Source organism: Rhipicephalus sanguineus, chromosome 4, assembly GCF_013339695.2.
Source record: "Rhipicephalus sanguineus isolate Rsan-2018 chromosome 4, BIME_Rsan_1.4, whole genome shotgun sequence".
Taxonomy (NCBI): domain Eukaryota; kingdom Metazoa; phylum Arthropoda; class Arachnida; order Ixodida; family Ixodidae; genus Rhipicephalus; species Rhipicephalus sanguineus.
Window position 1 is genome coordinate 64,957,060 of NC_051179.1, and position 16,258 is coordinate 64,973,317.

Sequence of the window (16,258 nt, forward strand, 5' to 3'; positions counted from 1 at the left end):
TTACTCCTATACTAATGAAGGGAAAGTAAGAAAATAAAACGAAACATGGCAAAGACTTGGTACACCACACGAACATGTTTTATATGCAGATGCGGAGATAACCTCTTCAGCCCATCCACCAGAGAAGGGATAGAGCGCGTAAGGTCCTTCAAGCAGAACAATATCAATTCCTTGTCGACGAATTCCTTGAAAGTGACGCTCTCGGTGTCCTTGCCATAAAGGTAGAGCTCGGGGCACGCCCATCTCACGCCGCTGCTTGTGCTCCTCCATGCCACTCCGGAGCCAGTCTTTGTGCTGCTCGCACCTTTCTTTGACCCGGCTTCAGCCCATCCACCATAGAAGGGATAGAGCGCGCAAGGTCCTTCAAGTAGAACAATATCAATTCCTTGTCGACGAATTCCTTGAAAAACGAAACATGGCAAAGACTTGGTACACCACACGAATATGTTTTTTATGCCGATGCGGAGATAACCTCTGCTTACTCCTATACTAATAAAGGGAAAGTAAGAAAATAAAACGAAACATGACAACGACTTGGTACACCACACGAATATGTTTTATATGCAGATGCGGAGATAACCTCTGCTTACTCCTATACTAATGAAGGGAAAGTAAGAAAATAAAACGAAACATGACAAAGACTTGGTACACCACACGAATATGTTTTATATGCAGATGCGGAGATAACCTCTGCTTACTCCTATACAAATGAAGGGAAAGTAAGAACATAAAACGAAACATGGCAAAGACTTGGTACACCACACGAATATGTTTTATATGCAGATGCGGAGATAACCTCTGCTTACTCCTATACTAATGAAGGGAAAGTAAGAAAATAAAACGAAACATGACAAAGACTTGGTACACCACACGAATATGTTTTATATGCAGATGCGGAGATAACCTCTGCTTACTCCTATACTAATGAAGGGAAAGTAAGAAAATAAAACGAAACATGACAAAGACTTGGTACACCACACGAATATGTTTTATATGCAGATGCGGAGATAACCTCTGCTTACTCCTATACTAATGAAGGGAAAGTAAGAACATAAAACGAAACATGGCAAAGACTTGGTACACCACACGAATATGTTTTATATGCAGATGCGGAGATAACCTCTGCTTACTCCTATACTAATGAAGGGAAAGTAAGAAAATAAAACGAAACATGGCAAAGACTTGGTACACCACACGAATATGTTTTATATGCAGATGCGGAGATAACCTCTGCTTACTCCTATACTAATGAAGGGAAAGTAAAAACATAAAACGAAACATGGCAAAGACTTGGTACACCACACGAATATGTTTTATATGGCGATGCGGAGATAACCTCTGCTTACTCCTATACTAATAAAGGGAAAGTAAGAAAATAAAACGAAACATGGCAAAGACTTGGTACACCACACGAATATGTTTTATATGCAGATGCGGAGATAACCTCTGCTTACTCCTATACTAATGAAGGGAAAGTAAGAAAATAAAACGAAACATGGCAAAGACTTGGTACCAGGGTTGCCAATGGTGGCTACTTTTCGCCAAATTGGCGAATTTGAGAGGCCCGTGGCGACCTAAAATTATGAATGGCGACATGGCGAATTTTTGGCGATTTTCGGCTTAGGTCTCCACCGAGTTTTGAATCCTAAGCTCAGTGTCTTCCCAACGAATGAGCGGCAACATTCTCAGTATTTTTCTTGGTTTTAGACCGACGAGTAGAATGTGCACGTTACGCGTCATTCGGTATGTCCGTCCTGTAACTCGTGTGTACCTCCTCAATTCATCTAGAGAGATAATAAAACGTTTATTTGATGTTCTGTGAAAATAAGATCAGTGAGTGGGATCCTTAGTTCGGGATGCCATATAGATGCTGGAGGTACTGGAACGTCCCCCAGCGACATTCTAGCAAAATGTAAGTCAGCGGACTGCCTTGCAAACCGCGAGGGGGAGTGACTGACTATAGGTTTATGGCTTTAGGTGCTTTAAGCTTATCTGAAGTTTCGCATCTGAAGGGGCAAGACGACGGGTTGGCCGCGTGTTCCGACCATTTGTTCCGCCAAAGCTCCAACTGCTCTGAATAGCTTGGCGACTTATTCACTGTTGCAGTACCCCCAGTTCAGCTCGCAAAGACTGTTTTGGAATAGCGAATAGAGGTGGATACGCGGCTATTTCTGAAATAAAAATTATTTATTGAGGCATTTTTCACTGTTCTTGGTGAGCGTGTGCAATAAAAACAATTGCTATATAACATTTTACATTGTTATACAGCAATAACGCATCGGATTGACACGTGTAGATATAAGTAACTATAAGAAAAGATCGGTGATGTCCGGTATCAGATTAGTTCACACTGAAAAGGTGTAAGACTCACTAATGATCGGTTCCTGTAAGAATTCTGTCGTGTTACCTTCAATAAACCTTTTAATCCTTTTAATTCATATAAGGGTACGTAAAGCTGTCTACAAATAATGCTTTCACGGTTTTCGCCCAAGGTTTATACCACACTTTTAGCTTTGAAACGAGAGGACAGGAATGGAAGGATGTCATGAGCGTTTCGTTCATTCATCCTTGCGCCACCACGCACATCTTGCGGCTAGTCGGAGAAGCAGCACCATGCACTCCCATGGTGAAGCGGGCGATACGACTGGCATCGAGAAACGTCAATATAATTTAAGGGTCTTGGATGGTACTGTATTCTACGGGGATATACGTGAGTGGAAATTTTTATTACTGGGTATGCCGCACATATCTAGAATGGCTACTTTTTTGGCGAAATTTGTAAAAAAATGGCGACTTTTGGCGACTTTTTGCTCGTCGTTTGGCGACATTTACTCGAAAGTCAGTGGCAACCCTGCTTGGTACACCACACGAATATGTTTTATATGCAGATGCGGAGATAACCTCTGCTTACTCCTATACTAATGAAGGGAAAGTAAGAAAATAAAACGAAACATGACAAAGACTTGGTACACCACACGAATATGTTTTATATGCAGATGCGGAGATAACCTCTGCTTACTCCTATACTAATGAAGGGAAAGTAAGAAAATAAAACGAAACATGACAAAGACTTGGTACACCACACGAATATGTTTTATATGCAGATGCGGAGATAACCTCTGCTTACTCCTATACTAATAAAGGGAAAGTAAGAAAATAAAACGAAACATGACAAAGACTTGGTACACCACACGAATATGTTTTATATGCAGATGCGGAGATAACCCCTGCTTACTCCTATACTAATGAAGGGAAAGTAAGAAAATAAAACGAAACATGGCAAAGACTTGGTACACCACACGAATATGTTTTATATGCAGATGCGGAGATAACCTCTGCTTACTCCTATACTAATAAAGGGAAAGTAAAAACATAAAACGAAACATGGCAAAGACTTGGTACACCACACGAATATGTTTTATATGCCGATGCGGAGATAACCTCTGCTTACTCCTATACTAATAAAGGGAAAGTAAGAAAATAAAACGAAACATGACAAAGACTTGGTACACCACACGAATATGTTTTATATGCAGATGCGGAGATAACCTCTGCTTACTCCTATACTAATGAAGGGAAAGTAAGAAAATAAAACGAAACATGGCAAAGACGTGGTACACCACACGAATATGTTTTTTTTATTTATTTTTTCATTCAGATACCCTAAGGGCCCAGAAGGCATTACATAGGAGGGGGGATACAGTGAATGTGGCAAATAAATAAAATACACACTGAACAATGAAATCAGAGTACATGAATAAGTAAACATCTTTTTTTGATGTTATATGCAGATGCGGAGATAACCTCTTCAGCCCATCCACCAGAGAAGGGATAGAGCGCGTAAGGTCCTTCAAGCAGAACAATATCAATTCCTTGTCGACGAATTCCTTGAACGTGACACTCTCGTGTCCTTGCCATAAAGGTAGAGCTCGGGGCACGCCCATCTCACGCCGCTGCTTGCGCTTCTCCATGCCACTCCGGATAAAGTCTTTGTGCTGCTCGCACCTTTCTTTGACCCGGCTTCAGCCCATCCACCAGAGAAGGGATAGAGCGCGTAAGGTCCTTCAAGGAGAACAATATCAATTCCTTGTCGACGAATTCCTTGAACGTGACGCTCTCGTGTCCTTGCCATAAAGGTAGAGCTCGGGGCACGCCCATCTCACGCCGCTGCTTGCGCTCCTCCATGCCACTCCGGATAAAGTCTTTGTGCTCCTCGCACTTTTCTTTGACCCGGCTTCAGCCCATCCACCAGAAAAGGGATAGAGCGCGTAAGGTCCTTCAAGTAGAACAATATCAATTCCTTGTCGACGAATTCCTTGAACGTGACGCTCTCGTGTCCTTACCATAAAGGTAGAGCTCGGGGCACGCCCATCTCACGCCGCTGCTTGCGCTCCTCCATGCCACTCCGGATAAAGTCATTGTGCTGCTCGCACCTTTCTTTGACCCGGCTTCAGCCCATCCACCAGAGAAGGGATAGAGCGCGTAAGGTCCTTCAAGCAGAACAATATCAATTCCTTGTCGACGAATTCCTTGAACGTGACGCTTTCGTTTTCTTGCCATAAAGGTAGAGCTCGGGGCACGCCCATCTCACGCCGCTGCTTGCGCTCCTCCATGCCACTCCGGATAAAGTCTTTGTGCTGCTCGCACCTTTCTTTGACCCGGCTTCAGCCCATCCACCAGAGAAGGGATAGAGCGCGTAAGGTCCTTCAAGCAGAACAATATCAATTCCTTGTCGACGAATTCCTTGAACGTGACGCTCTCGTGTCCTTGCCATAAAAGTAGAGCTCGGGGCACGCCCATCTCACGCCGCTGCTTGCGCTCCTCCATGCCACTCTGGATAAAGTCTTTGTGCTGCTCGCACCTTTCTTTGACCCGGCTTCAGCCCATCCACCAGAGAAGGGATAGAACGCGTAAGGTCCTTCAAGCAGAACAATATCAATTCCTTGTCGACGAATTCCTTGAACGTGACGCTCTCGTGTCCTTGCCATAAAGGTAGAGCTCGGGGCACGCCCATCTCACGCCGCTGCTTGCGTTCCTCCATGCCACTCCGGATAAAGTCTTTGTGCTGCTCGCACCTTTCTTTGACCCGGCTTCAGCCCATCCACCAGAGAAGGGATAGAGCGCGTAAGGTCCTTCAAGCAGAACAATATCAATTCCTTGTCGACGAATTCCTTGAACGTGACGCTCTCGTGTCCTTGCCATAAAGGTAGAGCTCGGGGCACGCCCATCTCACGCCGCTGCTTGCGCTCCTCCATGCCACTCCGGATAAAGTCTTTGTGCTGCTCGCACCTTTCTTTGACCCGGCTTCAGCCCATCCACCAGAGAAGGGATAGAGCGCGTAAGGTCCTTCAAGCAGAACAATATCAATTCCTTGTCGACGAATTCCTTGAACGTGACGCTCTCGTGTCCTTGCCATAAAGGTAGAGCTCGGGGCACGCCCATCTCACGCCGCTGCTTGCGCTCCTCCATGCCACTCCGGATAAAGTCTGTGCTGCTCGCACCTTTCTTTGACCCGGCTTCAGCCCATCCACCAGAGAAGGGACAGAGCGCGTAAGGTCCTTCAAGTAGAACAATATCAATTCCTTGTCGACGAATTCCTTGAACGTGACGCTCTCATGTCCTTGCCATAAAGGTAGAGCTCGGGCAGGCCCATCTCGCGCTTGTTCTTAATTGTGCTTAACTGAGCAAAGTATGCTAGGTGACGTGCCTTTTTGACTATCTGCTCGGAGATGTAGTCCACGCGGCTTCCTCCTTTGTGGGTGGCGATGGCGTTAACAAAACTGATTTGCTGATATTCGCACGACGTGCTGAGGGCGACTGCCACTTCCCAGCGGTCGCTGACGACCTCGTGGGCTACAGGTTAGATGGTCACCGTTTTCGTCGTCTTGGTCCTTCATGGGCAACTTCACGTGTTCCTTAAAGCCATGCACCGGGACCAGCCCGCCATTCATGTATACCTGGGTGTAATAAGCGGGTTTGTAGGCAATCACTAAACAAAGATGGTGGCTCAAAGTGAGCCATAAGTATGTCCGCGAACGTAATTTACACGACAGGTTTGCTGCCCTTAAATGATGCATCACCATTAAACTTTTATCATAACTCATTTTCAGAAACCTTGACACCTACTCGTCGATGCTGTCAACTAGAACTTTTGGTCAGCTGTATGAGGAAATGTCAGTATCTATTCTACGACTTAGTTGCAGAATTTGCATGGTCAAATTTTGGGGCTGACTACGATATCAAGAGCACTCGTGAAAAATACGGGAGTGAAACTTTCTTGTCCCGTGCATCGGGTTCAATGTGCTCAGAGTGTTAAAATACTCTAGTTTGAGGAGCAGGGTACACGCATATTTGACTAACAGAGTGAACGGAAAAGTTGCACACCAGCGAAGAGAAATCGCCATGCTTTTCCTTATGTATTCCATGGTGTCTGAAGTTACGAGGTCGAGCTGTTAGTCTAAACTTGATCAGCACTCTCTTATAATTGTAGCCTCGTCGCGGTTCTTACCGATGGCCCCGCTGTGCGCTCACTGTCCTCGTCCGAGCTGAGGCTGTCGGAGGACTCGTCCGTGGTGTCTGAGCCGGACCACGGCCTCTTGACGCCGCGCTGCGCTCCGGTTTTCTTAGTCTTTGCTAACGTCTTCAAGTTGGGCAGTATACGCTCCTCAAACGGAGAGGGCTGCTTTTCACACGCTGTCTTTTAAAAGAATACGCAAGAGTTGTCTTAGTTGCCGATGCAGCGTATGCCGTATAACGGAGACTGCAACACTTTTCGTACGAGTTAAGATCTTTAGCGACCGGCAAGTAATTAACACCGAGGCTTAAGTACGCAGCTGGAAAGCAACAGAGCGCGTGCAATTCCGCACAACAGTTCGTTAACTGGGACTCTCCCGCGGCTTTTAACCCCCCCCCCCCCCCTTTAATTTTTCTTTCTCGTAAATTTGCCATTTTTACGTGTATGCGGGGTGTTTGGATAAATGGGTCCGAAAATCCTAAAAAAAAGGATATGAAACACTTGCTCGCTGTCGTCACAATTACCTTTCCTGTGAGGGTAGACAGCATGAATAACGACATCAATTACGGCAGTAATGAACAAATAAAATCAACCTTTTCTTCGGTGGAAACAGGCGGTAGGGTCAAGTGCGCTCACTGCAACGCTTCTTGCTAAGAGCCGATTGGTGCTTGCAGATTTCCAAAAACGGACGGTGGCGATTTTAGCAAGTGATGAAATCTGACCAGTTTCGTGAACGCAACCGATACCAAAACGGACACAAGCGCGACTGCAGTATCCTTCGAAGACGTCTAAAATGAGCGAGAGTCGTTATGTCGACCATCGATCGGCTTCGCTTCGTGGGTGTGCGGGCTTCGCTTGCGATTATAGCTTGCGTGACACTCATACGTTGACAACTGCTCAAGATCTAACCCCGCAGCAATCGCTGTCGTGAACGGTGACGTCATTGTTGTCGTCTGGTATAGTTGCATTCATCTCCGCTTCGGTTACTGTTATTCCAGTAAACTTGGCCGAACTTCATTGCCACTCAAGGATCTTTAGAGGCCGTTTTTCGAGCACCGAAAGCGGCAATGAGCTTTTCGTGGGGAGGACCTCAATTCTCCCGTTTGACCTACCCACCAGTCTTAAGCTAACATATTCAATTACTGTCGTAATTGAGATCGCTAGTCATGTTAAGATGTCTGCGGGCACCCAAAAAAAAGGCAGCTGGGAAATACTCTATTTCCCTAATTTCCGAGTATTTTCGGACACATTTCTCGAAACACCCTGTGCACCGGGTGCGCAAATAAGGCAGAATTTCAGAGAAAGATGTAAGCTTGAAGCGATTAAAGAAAAAAAAAAGCACCTTCGAACACGGGGTGTCGCTGGAGTCAACGATTCGATGAGTGGTCTTGCCTTCTTTAAGGCAGGAAGTGGCTCGCTTAGCGCGTGTGTGTGTCTGCTTCGTACCCTTTTCCACAACCAAAACAAAGAGACGGGAAGGGCAAACGCGAAAAGAGGGATTAGATGGTGGTTGGGTCAGAAAGAAGGAAAAGACAGAGGGGATATTGAGATGAGTCGGCGTGTCCAATTGAGTGAGTAAAAAAGGGGAAGCATATGTGTTAAAAAGACGAGAGAGACCAGAACAAAAAAAAAACAGTAAGGTGAAATAAAAGTGGGAAAAGGAAAATAAAAAAAAGACACAAAGCGAGGGGTGCGGGTCCGCTTCGAAAGGGTATAAGGGGTTGGCAGGAGCGATTTCGCTGAATCATCATTGGCAAAAGTGAGAACCACCTAGATATAATAATTTCACGGCGAAGTGAATGGCTAGAAACCCTTAGAAGAAAGTTTTAAGGGGATCACACTGATATCGAGGTTCAGTTGTTGTGTTGCAGTTGTTGGAAGTTCTACAACGAATACGTTGTTTGTTCTTCTATTCTGCACGAGAGAATACAACTACTGAATCAGAATTGAAATTATGCACTTCACAGTTTGTGTGCTACAAAGTTTGAAAGATGGAATCTAACTCATCATTTAGGCCCTACTGGTAAAAAATTTGCCAACATAGTAATATTACTCAGCCTTTCATGAATCGGGATCAGTTAAAAGAGCGCGAGATTTGCAAGAAAATAATATCTGTATAACGTAGTTATCCCTTAGAGTTATTGTGAAAACGGTTCCCCAACATGGTGAAAATTGCGTGGGACGTATAGGGCTTGCCCTGTTCCCTTGACGGCATAAATATTCAATTGAAGCAGTTGCGTGGATTTCATGAGCCTTGGCGGCAAATATAGTGTTCGGCCGAGTGATGTAATCGCATGGTCACAACAGAAACATATTATACATAGCCTAACTTGCCAAAACGGTAGCTTCAATTTCACCAAACAACAGAATATGAAATCAAATATATGTAGTGTAGCAGCGAGCAGGCTCCTCACCTGGTCCACGGATCCGCAGAAGTTCTTGAACCACGGCTTCAGGGCATCCTTTACCGGCGATCATCAGCCGCAGACTTCCAACTATGTCCCGAGGATTGTAGCTAGAGATTTTTGTGCTCCAACCAGTGCCGATCCCGTCCGCCCCATTCACGAGTACCATGGGGAGCACCGGAATGCAGTACTATAGGGCTCGATGCGCTGGTTGTCGTCATACAGGTACTCCAATATCGGGTCATCCAAGGCGGGAAAGATGAGGCGCGTCAAGGGAGACAGCATCGTGAAGACGTATCGAGGGCTTGCAGCGTCCTTGCCTCCCCGCAGCCTCGTGCCGAACTGACCAATCGGTTCCAACAATTGAGTTGATATTGTTGGAGCCGACAAAATTATGCGCCATGTTCACAATGGTCGACATGAGGGACAGCTTCGCCGTGATGTTAGGCCGAGTGCTCGGCCACGGCACCTGCCAGCTGGGCGACCTTCACTTCTCGCTTGTCATCACGTGCTAAGCACGTAAAAAGCACCTTCCGTTGACCCGGCTTCAATCCATCGATTAGGGAAGTGATTGAGCGCGCAATGTCCTTAAAACAAAACAATATCAATTCCTTCTGGATGAATTCTTTGTACGTGACGCTCTCGGTGTGTTTGCCGTACAGGTACAGCTCGGGCAGGCCCGTCTCGCACCGCTGCTTGCGCTCCTCCATTGCGCTCCGGAGCCAGTCCTTGCGCTGCTCGATCATCCTCCTGCTGAAGGCCAGCTCGGTGGCCTGGTCGTCTTCGGGGCCCTCATAACGGAACGTGATGCGGTGCCTCATCATATTTGTCAAGTATACTTTTGCCTCTGCTGGGGTGCTCGTTCCAAGGCCCTTGAAATATTTTATTTTCCAACGCTGCCAGTCGTCAGTGGCAGCCTCCCAATCAGCGAACTCGGGTTGCGAGTAGAACGACAGCTCGTCGTTTCCGCGCGTCGCCTTTATCACGGGTGTGATGAACTGCTCGAGGAAGGGCATCCTGAGCAGGGTTGGCCAAAAGTGGTGTATTAAATTGATAAGGAGGCCCTTTATGTGGGATTCATCTTCGTCTTGATCTGTCATGATCATAAGGCGCCCGTAGCGTAGGCTTAAGAGGTCGTCGGTCGTGTTGTACTCCTTCTTGTACTGCAGATAGGAAGAGAATGAAGTGTTGACTAGTTTTCTTCGTTCGTCGCACTTGATACTGCGACTACTGTCATTACGTGACAAAAGTGGATAATTTCCAACTAGAACTCTACAAGGGCTACGCGACTTGGTGTTCGGTCGGTATGGCACGAAGAGAAACGAGAACGCTAAACAATGTGAGTAGCTCTCGAAAGCAAGGCGAACCTCATACGCCTCGGCGGTGAGATATCTGAGGCGACTCGGTTACCAAAACATACCGTTTATATTCGTGTAGTAGCCTTTCTTAAACTCCCCTAAAAACATAAACATTACCCTTTCATTAGCCGCCCCTTTGATTTTAGAGAAGGTTAGAAGTGTTGTCTGTTGTGTGGTGCGAGAATTCGGAAGCTCTTTCTTTTTTCGTACCACCTGAGCGGGTGGTCGGAAGTACACCGGAGCGGGTGGTCGGAAGGTACACTCAGAAGAAAGAATGCACAGAGGTGCGCTTTCCGAGCCAAACATATAAAACTACGCGACAAAGACGCGGAGCGACGCATACGCTATTTCGAAGGAAGGAGATGCTGTGCGTGCAAGCGCTTGACATCGCAAGAGAAGAACATTACGGATAGAGCGTTTAAAGCCAGCAGTGGATGGATCCGGCGCTGAATGAAGGGAAAGAACATTTTTCTCTCCCGTCGCACTACGACGTGCCAACACCTGCCTCGAAGCGAAAAAAAAAAGTTTGTTGCTTATTTGTTCTTGCTCTTTTCGCTTCTCCCAGTACACGCGGGTACTGCAGTTAAATAAAGGCATGTTCCGCCGGAAATATTTATGGAAAAGAAACGTGTCTGTATTTCTGTAATGGATGCACCCGCGATTTTTCCCGCAAATCTCGGGTAAGAAACCTGCGGCCGTTACACGAGTATATACGGTATATATATATATATATATATATATATATATATATATATATATATATATATATATATATATATTTTACACTAGGGGGGATTATGAATAAATAAAGATGTCAGTTTCACTGTACTTTTTAGATATGAAAACTGGTTGAGACATAGCCGATACATACGTCAGCCAGCACGTTTCATACCCTTAAAACATCTCCTTCAGAGTTCTTGTGTTCTGCGCAAGTACGTTTGAATATTAACACTTTTTTAACACAAAACACAAAATTAACACTGATAAAAAAAAGTGCGGACTCAACTGTTCATCGTTTATAGGCTGCCGTAGGCTGGCCATCGAAGGAGAGTAACTATACACTGACCTGAAGTCCCATTATTTTGATGATATGGTTTATCTCTTCGTTGTGAAGGATCTGTCAGCTCGTAGCTTCCCTCACGTTCAGCAGTTTGCGTTTCAGTGGGAACACTCCGAACTTGTCGCGACCCACGACTGACAGGCCGGACACGGCCAGGCTCTTCGCCGAGTCTCCTTCGGTCAAGATCAATGTGCAGTCAAGAGAGCTTTCGGTTCCAGCATCGTTGGCGTCCTCAAGCTTCGGGATGCCCTTGAGCTTGGAGACCTTGAGAGACGAAAATTTCTCTCGCAACTATTTTTCGGAACTGAATGATATCCAAGACATGACGGCCTGCACAATGCGGCAGTGCAGAACCTGCAGCGCGAAATGAGAACGCCACTCTCAAGTTCCGGTGAACCCGGAAGCGATTTGAGGTATGATCAATGTAAAAATCAATACACACGCGCGCCCACACGCACACATACACACTAGCATGCACGCGCCATATATATATATATATATATATATATATATATATATATATATATATATATATATATATATATATATATATATATATATATTCAAATGAAGATACACAGTTTAACAAACAAAAACTGCTAATTTATAAACTCATGCAGCGGCCGGTGGACCCCGGCCTTCGAGAGATTGAATATGGTTACAGTGCGCCGTCGTTTGTCAACCCTTGGACGGTAGAAAAGTCTTTTTTCTTTTTCCCCCTTGTGAAGCGGCACAAAGGCAGAGGAATGCACGCGGGGGACGCCACAAATACGTTTATAGATTTTTTTGTGAAACACTAGCCAGATCGTGCATCTGGCTGCTGAAAAAAGTTGGGAGGGGGGAGGGGGGGGGCTGGGCACGCCCTTGATTTAACATGGGGACCGATAAGTTTGGTTGAGTGTCTGTTCTCTATCCCGTGGCAGAAAAAAAGATTTGCCGGATGGGGGGGGGGGGGGGGGGGACTGGCCCGGTGTGTAACCCCCTCGCTACGCCACTGACCGGAAGTGAACAGGACAGTCGACTGCGCTCCACATCAAAGGCGCTCATCGGCATTAGAAGTCGGATATCTGACAAACTCCTCACGCAATTTCTTAGGATTATATTCCGACTGCGACTCGGGAATATTGACCGCTCGGACAACGTCATCACGCAAGAAATGATTGCGAAGCAAGAGACAAATTTGTGCTTCACTCGAAGAAAGTGTGTCTTTGTAAGCGCATTCGAGCGGTACTCACCTTATTTCTCACCACAAGGCCGTTACTTCTCTAGCCCTTTTAAGAAAGGTTACGCGAGGCACGTGAAAAGAGTTCCATTTTTGCAACAGCGCTAGTAATTTTGTTATCCTGCGCGAAATGATTGTTATCCGAATATATAACTTGTGGGAAGTTCAGCGCTCGTCCTTATCGTCTTGTTTAGCACCGTGGATTTAGTAGACCGAAAGCACCATGCCTTCTGAATTTTATTCATTACTGTTATGAAAGTTAGACAACGGCTGTATTCATAACGCTTGAGTAAGAAAGGCATGTGCTCAATGTAAAACTTGAATGTCAAGGGTAATCGATCTGCTCCTCTACCCGGTAAATCGTCTATTTTGTTGTTTGTTAACACTGCTGCGTTTGAATCAGGCGAAAATGCGGCCGATGAAAGTGAAACTATTAACTAACCTGTTCGTGGAACTCGTCACTGAGCTCGCCTCTCGATCCAAATTTTTGGGGAGTCAACGTCACCCTCTCCTTTGAGAGTCAAACGCTGGGTTCTCGGTGAGACAGTTGGCGAATAGGAACACGTAGCCCTTGACTTGTTTGCTGGTTATGCGGACTCCGGCTTTGTTTGCTTTCTTGACTTTGTCGAGCAACTGCGAAACGTCAAATAAGTTAGTATGCGCGAGGTATACACCAATGGCAACCACGTGAGTGCATCACTAAAGCAGCTCAAAGTCAAAGGGAGGAACCAGTTGCGTATACAGGGCTGGCCTGCCGGACACGTTCTTGAAGCACGTGTCAGGTGGGTAAGATCACGCTGGAACGCTAGGACAAGTGTTCATGCGCGGTCATTGCACGACGTAGTGTACGAAGCATAAAACGACGCGAAACAACTGACATGCGCCTGCAGACGCCCCATTTTTAAGCGAAGGGCCAATGAAAAGTGACACAGACGTGGGAAAGTTTGGAGCCATCTTATGCTACAAATGTTATTGTGCTTAACTGAGCAAAGATGGCTAGGCGACGTGCCTTTCTGACTATCTGCTCGGAGACGTAGTCCACGCGGCGTCCTCCCTTGGGGGCGGCGATGGCGTCAACAAAACTGATTTGCTGATATTCGCACGACGTGCTGAGGGCGACTGCCACTTCCCAGCGGTCACTGACGACCTCGTGAGCTACAGGTAGATGGCCATCGTTTTCGTCTTTTTGGTCTTTCATGGGCAACTTCACGTATTCCTTAAAGCCATGCACCGGGACAAGCCCGCCATTCAGGTGTACCTGGGTGTAATAAGCGGGTTTGTAGACAATCACTAAACAAAGATGGCGGCTCAAAGTGAGCCAAAAGTATGTCCGCGGACGTAATTTACACGACAGGTGTGTTGCCTTTAAGTGATGCATCGCCATTAAACTTTTATCATAACACAGTTTAGAAACCCTGACACCTACTCGTCGATGCTGTCAACTACAACTTTTGGTCAGCTCTATGAGGAAATGTCAGTGTCTATTCTAGGACTTAGTTCCATAATTTGCATGGTCAAATTTTGCGGCTGACTACGATATCAAGAGCACTCGTGAAAAATACGGCAGTGAAACTTTCTTGTCCCGTGGATCGGGTTCAATGTGCTCAGATTGTTAAAGTACTCTAGTTTGAGGAGGAGGGTACACGCGTATTTAGACTAACAGCGGGAACGGAAAAGTTGCACACCAGCGAAGAGAGAGCACCACGTATTTCGTTATGTATTCCATGGTGTCTGAAATTACGAGTTCGAGCTGTTTGTCTAAACTTGATCAGCACTCTCTTTTAATTGTAGCCTCGTCGCGGTGCTTACCGATAGGCCCGCTATGGGCTCGCTGTCCTCGTCCGAGCTGAGGCTGTCGGAGGACTCGTCTGTGGTGTCTGAGCCCGACCACGGCCCTTTGACACCGTGCTGCGCTCCGGTTTTCTTAGTCTTCGCCAACGTCTTCAAGTTGGGCAGGGTACGCTCCCCAAACGGAGACGGCTGCGTTTTACATGCCGTCTTTTTCAGCGGTAGCCGCGTCTTAAAAGAATACGCAAGAGTTGTCTTAGTTCCCGACCCAGCGTATGCCATGTAACCGAGACTGCAACACTTTTCGTACGAGTTAAAATCTTTAGCGACCGGCAAGCAATTAACACGAGACTCAAGTACGCAGCTGGAAACCAACAGAGCCCGTGCAATCCCGCACAACAGTTCGTTAAGTGGGACTCCGCCGCGGCTTTTAAGCCCCCACCCCCTTTTTTTTTCCTTCTCGTAGATTTGCCATTTTTACGTGTATGCGGGGTGTTCGGATAAATGGATCCGAAAATCCTAAAAAAAGGCATATGAAACACTTGCTCGCTGCCGTCATAATAATAGTATACCTTTCTTGTGAGGGTAGACAGCATGCATGACTAACGACATCAATTAAGGCAGTAATGAATAAATTAAATCAACCTTTTATTCGGTGGAAACATGCGATAGGGTCAAGTGCGCTCACTGCAGCCCTTCTTGCTAAGAGCCGATTGGTGCTTTCAGATTTCCAAAAAACGCACGGTGGCGACTTTTGCAAAGCGATGAAATCTGACCAATTTCGTAAACGCAACCGATACCAAAACGGACACGACCGCGACTGAAGTATCCTTCGAAGACGTCTTAAATGAGTGAGAGTCGTTATGTCGGCCATCGATCGGCTTCGCTTCGTGGGTGTGCGGGCTGCGCTTGCGATTATATAGCACGCGTAACTCTCATACGTTGACTATTGCTGACGAACTAACACCGCAGCAATCGTTGTCATGAACGGTGGCGTCATTGTTGTCGTCTGGTATAGTTGTGTTCATCTCCGCTTCGGTTACTCTTATGCCAGTAAACTTGGCCGAACTTCACTGCTACGCAATTATCAGCGGAGGCCGCTTTTTCGAACACTGAAAGCAACAATGGGCTTTTCGTATAGGGAGGACCTCAATTCTGCCGTTTAAACCAGCCGCCTGTCTCCTATATCGAAAATGCGAATTAAGCTAACGTGTTCAATTACTGTCGTAATGGAGATCGCTAGTCATGTTAATGTCTGTGGGCACCGAAAAAGTAATTGTGAAGGCAGCTGGGAAATCCCTATTTCCTTAATTTCCGAGTATTTTCGGACACATTTCTCGAAACACCCTGTGCAACGGGTGCGCAAATAAGGCAGAATTTCAGGGAAAGATGTAACTTTGAAGCGATTATGAAAAAAAGATCACACCATCTCCCGCTAAAGGAGACAATGAGGCGATGCGAAGCAGCGTTTTGGCATGTCGAGCCCGCGTTTCAGAGGGGGAGTGAGAATGGAGAGGGGAAGTGGACAGGTGTGGAGAGGATGTGCGTGGGGAGGATTTGCACATGCGCAGTAAGGGTGGTCACGCCGCACACCACCGGTTTGAACTCCGCCATAAGATGCTTCGCATAGAAAAAAAGCGCCGCCGAACACGTGGTGTCGCTGGAGTCAACGGTTCGATAAGCGATCTCAGTTACCTTCTTCAAAGCAGAAACTGGCTTACCGAAACAATGAGACGGGAAGGGCAAATGCGAAAAGGGGGTTTGGATGGGGGTTGGGTCAGAAAGAACGAAAAGACAGAGGGGATATTGATATAGGCCGGCTTGTCAAATTGGGTGTGTAAAAAAGGGGGAAGCATGTGTTAAAAAGACGAGAGAGACCAGACCAAAAACAAAAATGAACAGTAAGATAAA

The 16,258-nt window shown here is 46.3% G+C and overlaps 1 pseudogene; it reads right to left on the reverse strand.

Moving 5' to 3' along the window:
• Positions 1 to 244: 244 nt before the first annotated feature.
• LOC119391266 (DNA topoisomerase 2-like) lies at positions 245 to 15,375 on the reverse strand (annotated as a pseudogene).
• Between the last annotated feature and the right edge of the window lie 883 nt (positions 15,376 to 16,258).